Consider the following 8,160-nt stretch of genomic DNA (forward strand, 5'->3'; position numbering starts at 1 on the left):
AATATTTGTTACTTGTTTGAACTAAAAGCCAGCCATGTGATATAATACATGCCATGTACAAACCATGAATTTTATTGACTTTTGAAAAGATCTGTTTATAAAAAGCAACTCAAAAGAAATAAAAAAGAAAATTTAAACTTTTGATAGTCTATTTGAAGATGTATTCATTCATAAAGATTCTCATAGTTTAAAATATATGTTCAATTTAAAGGAAACAAGAAGACAATAGAAAATCTAAAAATCAGAAGAAAAAGTGGACTAAACAAATAAATGTAATATAGTCACTTAATGTATTTAGTGATATTTACATTGCATTTCATAAATATTAACAAACATGAGAAATGTTAAATGAAAATAAATGGAAGATTTCTGTATAATGGACTACATGAATATAATAGATGCTCAATATTTACATTTTGATTAGTTTTGTAAGGAAAATATAGTTCAGTAGAATATCAGTTAGAATATATTTCAGATACCAACTACCACTAAAAATTTTAAAATTTCCACTGAGTTAAAAAATATATTTCTGCCCTGGCTGATGTGGCTCAGTGGATTGAGTGCCGGCCTGCAAACCAAAGGATCATTGAGTCAATTCCCAGTCAGGGCACATGCCTGGGTTGTGGGCCAGATTCCCCAGTGTGGGGTGTGTGAGAGACAACCAAACTTTAATGTTTCTCTCCCTCTCTTTCTCCCTACCTTCCCCTCTGCCTAAAAACAAATAAAATATTTAAAAAATAAAATAAAAATATATATTTCTATTACTTGAGTCACATTCAGTTACTCCTCTCAATTGCTCTCAAGTGAGTATTGAAGTCTCTTTTCTTCTGAACATGAAGGAATAGTTGACTACATCTCTGGAAGTACACAACATGGCACAAGGAGACATGGTTTGATCCAGGGGACTGTTTTGGGGTGTGGTATTACTCGTTGCCCTGCAGGGCCACAGAGATATGTCAGTAATCTCTCTTTATAATACTAGTTTTGGATTACACAGCACTCTACTGATCTACAGGATGAATTAATTACAAAAATATCCCTATGTAATAGGATGACCTTACTGATCATCATTAAATATGAACCAGTTGCATTTTAGAGAAGACATCTACCCTCAAATACCAGATCATTGTAACGTCATTTCTAGTTACTGATATTTTGGGGAGTCACAGCTAACTCTCTACCATAGTTGTCTAGAATTTAGAAAAATTAAAACTTGGGGGTTGGTTTAGCCATTTAGATTAGGAAGAAATAAATGATTTAGAAAGTAGAAAAATAATTAAAGTTCTTTTATTTTAACATTGGTATATATTACTACCTTATTTAAGGTCTTCTTTATTGTTACCATTAACTGGCATAATTCGCTTTAAACTTGTATAAAATTACGTGGTGGCCACAGCTGGAGCCGGGTCCTCTACACAGACACTCTGCTGTGGGTCTTTTATGAGATGGTCAGTAAAATCCTGATAAGGAGACTTGGTGAACACAGTCTCTTACCAGAGAGACATTGTTTTAGACAATGCTTTAGGTCTTTGACATTGCTTTAGGTCTTAGAGATGGCTTCAGTGGCCATCTTCACCAAGTGGCCTTGGTGAAGTTGCCCAGGGTGGCTGTGCAGTCCCTGGCTGAGGTAAGGTGTAAGGCATGACGATCTTGTTCTGCCAGTAGCCTCGCTGCACAGGGACAATAGAGAGCTTGGCTGGGATGCTGGCTCCATGAATGACAGTGGCTACTGCCTTTGAGCATTTAACACCTAAACCAACATGTCCATTGTAGTCCCCAACAGTGACAAATGCCTTGAACCAGGTCCTTTGGTCTGCATGTGTCTGCTTTTGCATGGTCATAATCTTCAAAATCTCCTCCTTAAGAAGGAAAATGTCAGTGCTCTCAGATTCCTTGATGGGCGGAGGAAAGAGAATGATCTCCTCTAGTGACTTGATTTTCATATGCTTGACCAGGTGGCCCAGCCTGGTGACGAGGATCCACTCATGGTCATTGACCTTGCCTCTGTGAGCTCCGAGGCCTGGACTGTGATGCCAGCCGAGTGATGCCAGCAGACACCTCTGCACAAACGCCACTGCCAAATCCTCCAGGGCCCCCGAAGCCTCCAGGCCCTCTCTCAGCACCTGCTTCATCCACCGTTTTGTGTTTCCCAGAGGCAGGAGAGGAAGCTCAGGTATTCTTTAAAAATGACCTGCACAGCCCAGGCTGGTATGAGCTCAATCAGTGGATTAAGCCCCAGACTGTGAATCAAAGGGTCTCTGGTTCGATTCTCAGTCAGGGCACATACCTGGGTTATGGGCCAGGTCTTCAGCGGGGGCACTCAAGTGACAACCACACATTGATGTTTCACTCTTTCTCTCTCTCTCTCTAAAATATTTTTTTTTAAAAAATACTTGTATAGTGTCTAAATACACACTATTCATTGGTCTGTGTTGTAAGTTCAAGTCAACCCAATGTAAGTTGGCTGGCCAATTTAGAACATGCGACTCTAAGATCAAGACTGATAAATTACTCTTTCATCCAATGAAAGCTAGCTAGATGCTACCATCTTGGATTCTGAATTATTTGCAGCATGTATTGTTTATGTTGTTTATTCTCCTGTGGCTTCTTCTCTTTTTGACAATTGTTTCAATTGTGTTAGATGTCTTAGACCCATAAGTGCTGACAAATTTTGCGTGAGAATGTTCTTGACCTTTCATATGTGTATTTGTTAGGGTTAGGTTGCACAGTATTAGAAAACACAAAATCACAGAGCTTTACACAAAACAGAATGTAATTTCTTTCTCACACACAGTTCCAGAGGTGTGCCATCCAAGGCCGCTACTCTGTTTTTCAAAGTCTTCAGAGACCTGGACTCGGTCCATCTCACCACTCTGTCCTCCCTCAAGTGTGGTTACCATTTTTCTGCACCAAGACAGTGATGACTTCATCGTAGACAGCGGGGTAAGTAAAAGAATGAAGATCAAGTGGCAAACAGTGTACACAAATTACTTCTGGAAAGAAAGTTTATTCCCTGAAACTACCAAAGACACCTCTATTTATTTCTCATTAAACAAAGCTTAGTCCCATAGCCTCATGAAGCCGAAAGTGAGACTGGGAAATGTAACTTTCACATTCTAGGAGACTTTCTTATATTCTTTTACCTGAATACTTTACATGCATTCCATCTATTACAGACCAATTTTATAGGTTTACATGTATCCGGGTAAAAGTCTAATATTATGGGGGAAGACACACTGGGACAACCTAGTATCCATGAGCATATGATTAGTAAAGTGATTGCTTTTAGGAGAAACAGGTAAGCAATGTACAGGACAGGGAAGGGAAAGGAGGTATTGAAGAATGTGATTTCACTTCAGTGATCATGCAGGGAGTTTTGCAGCAAAAACAATCACAAATCTGCCCCACTTAGGACAAAGAAAGGGGCCTTTTGGAACTCTACTGCAGTCATTCAATAGTCATGGACAACTGCTCAGTTTTTCTCTCTCTCATTAGTAACAAATTGGTTGGCTTTCCTACACTTGCTGGTGCTGTAGAGGACAAAGACAGGAAGGTTGGAGGGGATGGGGTACACAAGTGGTGTTTTTTGTTCTTTAGAATTATAGATAATTATATGTATATAATTATGATGTCAAGAATTTGGGATCACTAAGCTATTTGGTTATATAGTGTAGACAAAAATTCTATTTAGCGTAATATCTTCACACACTTACCTTGAATATGAACAAACAAACAGTCTGCCATGAGAGTTCTAGAAACTGCTTCTGGCAAGAAGATTCTGAAACAACTGGTGATCCCTTGGGAAAAATAAATATACTTGGGTATATGGAGTGTTTTGTATCTTCCCTTCTTTTTTTTCTATTTTTGTGTTTGTTTGTTTGCCTTATTTTTGATGCTCACATAAAAGGAAGAGCTCAAATAGATGATAACTGTTGGAATATTTTTCCTTAAAATAAAATAATAGTATTGTTGTCCATAAGGCCATCAAAAATCAGTAGGAACATTTGGCGCAATCAATCTATTACAAACCAATTTTATAGCTATATAATGAGATCTAATTGCTGCTTTATTAGTCTGGCTAATATTAAAAGTGTCAGTAATTGCTTTGCATTTAAGTTGGTTTTCCAATTTAAATTGCATGTCCAATACATTACATTAACTTATGTACTTCTTTTGTTTAATAGATTTTCCCTTTCTAGTCCACATTTATAGAATTTTATTCTTGTAGTTAGTTGAAATGGGAAAAGGAAAGAATGGAGGATAAATGAGAGTACTGTGCAGTGAGTGCCTGTATTTCTGGGCTGCTGTGCTGTCCTTCATACTGTAACCCTACATGATTTTCAGATGGTCCGATATGCCTACCTGATCATTGTCTCAGTCGTCTGCAAAAGAAAAACTGAGCTCTTTTATCATTGAGTACACAGGATGCTCTTAATAATTGACATAACTAGATTGGCCAGTTCCAACTCCTTTTATTTAATTATATTAATTAATAGATCAAGTGATTGGTTATTGAAATAACTCAGTGATTGGTTATTGGGAGAAATCAGGAAGAACACAGGGAATCATATAGATCAGTTATACAGTTATTTTAGACTATCCAGGCAATACTGCCCATGCTCTGAGTATTATCAAGTTTTATGACCATATTCTCTGAAAGAAATCTTTATTTTTTAAAAAATGATATATATTAAATTTCTGTTAGCGTTCGCTATCCAGAGACAAACTAAATAAACTTCCCTTGACAGTCAGCATATAACAATAAAAAATTATAATTGTAGGAAATTGTAACCCCACCCCCACCATTCTTTTGACAGTGTTTCTGAAAGTGTTGACTCTGACTAACATGTGACTTATAAATAAACAGCACACTTGTGTGAGAATCCTAAGAATGAACTTCAAAAGATACAGACCCTGACCTTCAAACATTCTAGTTCTGGGAGATTTGCTGACCATGGAGCCGGGATGCCATGAAGCTCTGGCCATCGCTTGCCTTACGGGAATGGCCTGTGGTCATCTGCACTAACAGACTTTTCAAACCCCTCCCTTAATCTCTTTGTTCTTTTCCCCTCTTCCTCCTTATAAAACACCTCTGCCTTCACTGAGAGGCAGAGATGGGCTTTGTAACTGAGGCCCCCATCTTCCAGGAGATGGGCTCCGAGAACCCAGTTTCTGAGACATGAAACCCCATCTTCCAGGTGGCTGACATCTGCAAATAAACCACTTTCTTTCACATCAGCACCTGCTTCTTGAGTATTGGCTTTCGTAGGGGCAGGCAGCCAGACCTGCATTCTGTTATAAGCAGGAGCCTAATGTTAATCATGGAGAAAATACTGTGTTTCGTGGATAGTTTCTTGAGCCTGAATTTTCCCATCAAGCACTGTGGGCCAAATATGAAAAGCAAACAAAGGACAAAGAACATGACGGGCTCCTGTGAGCTGTAGACTTGAGGCCGCTGCCTTGTTAATCCATTTGTCTTCCACCACAGGCTCATTTCCATCCCCCCTAATATCTTTCTCCAGTACATTTGTCTCCCACTCCACCATCCTCACCTAACAAGTTCGCTGAATTTGCCTCATGAATTCTTGCGGATCCTTTTGCCTCTACATTGAAACCAGAATGCTGTTTTTAACACACTAATTTAGCCATATTATTTCCTTTTTTAATCTATTACTTTCGGTCTGCAAGTTTCTCTCAGAGTGAGAACAAATGTTCAACATGGATGACAGAGCCTGCCGGCCTGTCCCAGCCGGCTCCCTCCGCACTCCAGCACACAGCCAGAGTTCCCAGCTGGGAGGTGCTGCTTTCCTTGCCTCTTCAGGGGCTTTGTGCATTTGCATTCCAGGAACTCTCCTTACCCTGTGTTGTACTGGGTTGAATGCCCTCCAAAGTTCATGTCTACCTGAAACCTATGAGTGTGACTTTCTCTGGAAATAGAGTTTTTGAAGATGAAATCAAGTGAAAATGATGTCTTAACAGAGTTGGATGAACCTTAAATCCAATGACTGGTATCTTTACAAGAAGAGGGGAATGTAAATGCAGAGACACAGGGAGAATGACATAAGATAACTGAAGCAGAGATAGGCATTTTGCTGCCACAAACTAAGAGATGCCCACAATTGTGGGCAACTACCAGAAACTGAGAGAGCAGTATTATTATGAACTGAATTGTGCACCCCAATTAACACATTGTAACCTGAATCCCTAATGGGACTGTATTTGGAAATAGGGCCTTAAGGAGGTAATTAAGGTTAAATGAGATCATTAGGGTGGGGTTCTAATTGATAATACTGGGTCCTTATAAGAAAAGAGACACTACAGTGTCCTCTTTCTTCCTCACTCTCTCCCAACATTAACTCAAAGAGGTGATGTAATGGTACAACTGGCAGGTGGCTGTCTACCAGGGAGAGAAGCTTTAACAGAAATCAACCCTACTGGAGTCTTGATCTTTGACTTTCAGCCTCCAGACTTCACTTCTGTTGTTAAGGCCACTCCAGTGTTTCGTTATGGTAGCCCAAGCAGACTCATACAGGCATCGAAACGGTTTACCTTCTCAGCCTCCAAGGTGGATTCCATCATGCTTACACCTTGGCCTTTTGGCCTTGGGCTTTGGAGGTTTGGCTTTGAGAACTGTGAGAATAAATTTCTATTGTTTCAAGCCACCAAGTTTGTGCTAATTTTGTCACAACAGCCTGAAGAAGCTAATACACTCTCCAAGCGTCCACTATTCTTTCCATCCAGCCCTCTCCACCCTCTCCTTAATTAATGTTCCTCATCCTTCAATTCACATCCTTCTCACTTCTTTAGAGAAGCATTTTCATATTCTCCACTTGAAGCAAAATTACAAAGGGATATGTACATATGTATATATGTAACTATGTATGTATGTATGTTTATTTGGTAGGGTATTTGATTAGTATATGTTTCAAGGACTAGTCCCAAAGGTAAATAGCAACCTTTTCTGTTTTGTTCATCATTTTATCCCTGGACCATTCAGTGAATGAATTAAATGGGGAAAAACAAGAATAGCTATGGATGATTTAACAAGTAACAGGTATCAATAGTTAATTTCCCAGTTGCAGCTGCTTAATTATTACATATCTTTGAGCAAGTCACTTCATCTCTCTAGGAATCTGTTTCCTCACTTGTATAATAAACAAGTGAACTAGGTTATTTTCTGAGGGCTGATATAATTCTAACATTCTGTGGGACTGAGATTTCTTCTGCTGAAAATTCTGCCTGAGACACTGGTCACAAATACATGAGCCTGACTCACGTGCTTGTGAAAAATAGGTCAGATTCAAGAGTAAATTTTACAGCTACTATTGATGTGCCATTTAGCGTGACTTGAATGTGATGGACATTCGAAAAATGAGTCTTCACATTTTTATATTCCAAAAACCTAGCACTGTGCCTGGTAATTTTAGGTGCTCAGCAATGTTTGCTGAAGTAATTAATTAAGCAGGGACTAAATTAATATGTGGAATGGAGACCTTTTATATCACAACACCAAAATATACTCAAATCGTAGCATCATTGTTCTTTGTTACCCCAAATAGTGGTGACTGAAACCAATATGAGAGTTTAGAAGATCAATATTTTTCATTTTTTTCCTATTCTGGCCTTCTAAATGTCTTTATCATTGAAAAAAAAAGCCACAGAAAAGAATCAAGAAAGATTAAAACTTAAAACCAGACATCCAAGATCATTAGATTCGCTCCATTTCAACTCCACCATCAGCTGGGTCCTCGGAGTCTGTCGAAAGGGAGGATCTAGAAAGAAAATGGCGATTTTCAAAAAGCCACCTGGCTTCTTGCAGGATTTTGAAAGCAACCACTTTGGGGTTTTTTTTCCTTTTTTTCCCCTGTTTGGTCTGGTTCTGAATCTCCATCCAACATGCTGTGATGCTAGTAATTTGTTAAATATCGTGCAGATTCTCAGCTCCAAGTGAGGCTTTATATCTTGCACATGTTGGGCAGTAATTGGGGATTTGTATTTTCCACGGGGAAATTTATCTGAGTAGTAAGGTTTGTTTCTCTTTTATGAAAGGATTGCTTTTTTTCCCCTTGCATTGGCTGTTGTGATCTCTGATTGGATTTTTAAGGAATGACCTGTGCCACCCCAGTGTGGTGATTATGATTTCTAATGCTGATTATTTAT

The 8,160-nt window shown here is 38.9% G+C and overlaps 1 pseudogene; it reads right to left on the minus strand.

Annotated features, from left to right (window-relative positions):
* Positions 1-1,379: 1,379 nt before the first annotated feature.
* On the minus strand, positions 1,380-2,132 carry LOC118994053 (40S ribosomal protein S2-like; annotated as a pseudogene).
* Between the last annotated feature and the right edge of the window lie 6,028 nt (positions 2,133-8,160).

This window comes from Sturnira hondurensis, unplaced genomic scaffold, assembly GCF_014824575.4.
Source record: "Sturnira hondurensis isolate 20B ecotype Veracruz unplaced genomic scaffold, ASM1482457v3 Scaffold0000880, whole genome shotgun sequence".
NCBI lineage: Eukaryota > Metazoa > Chordata > Mammalia > Chiroptera > Phyllostomidae > Sturnira > Sturnira hondurensis.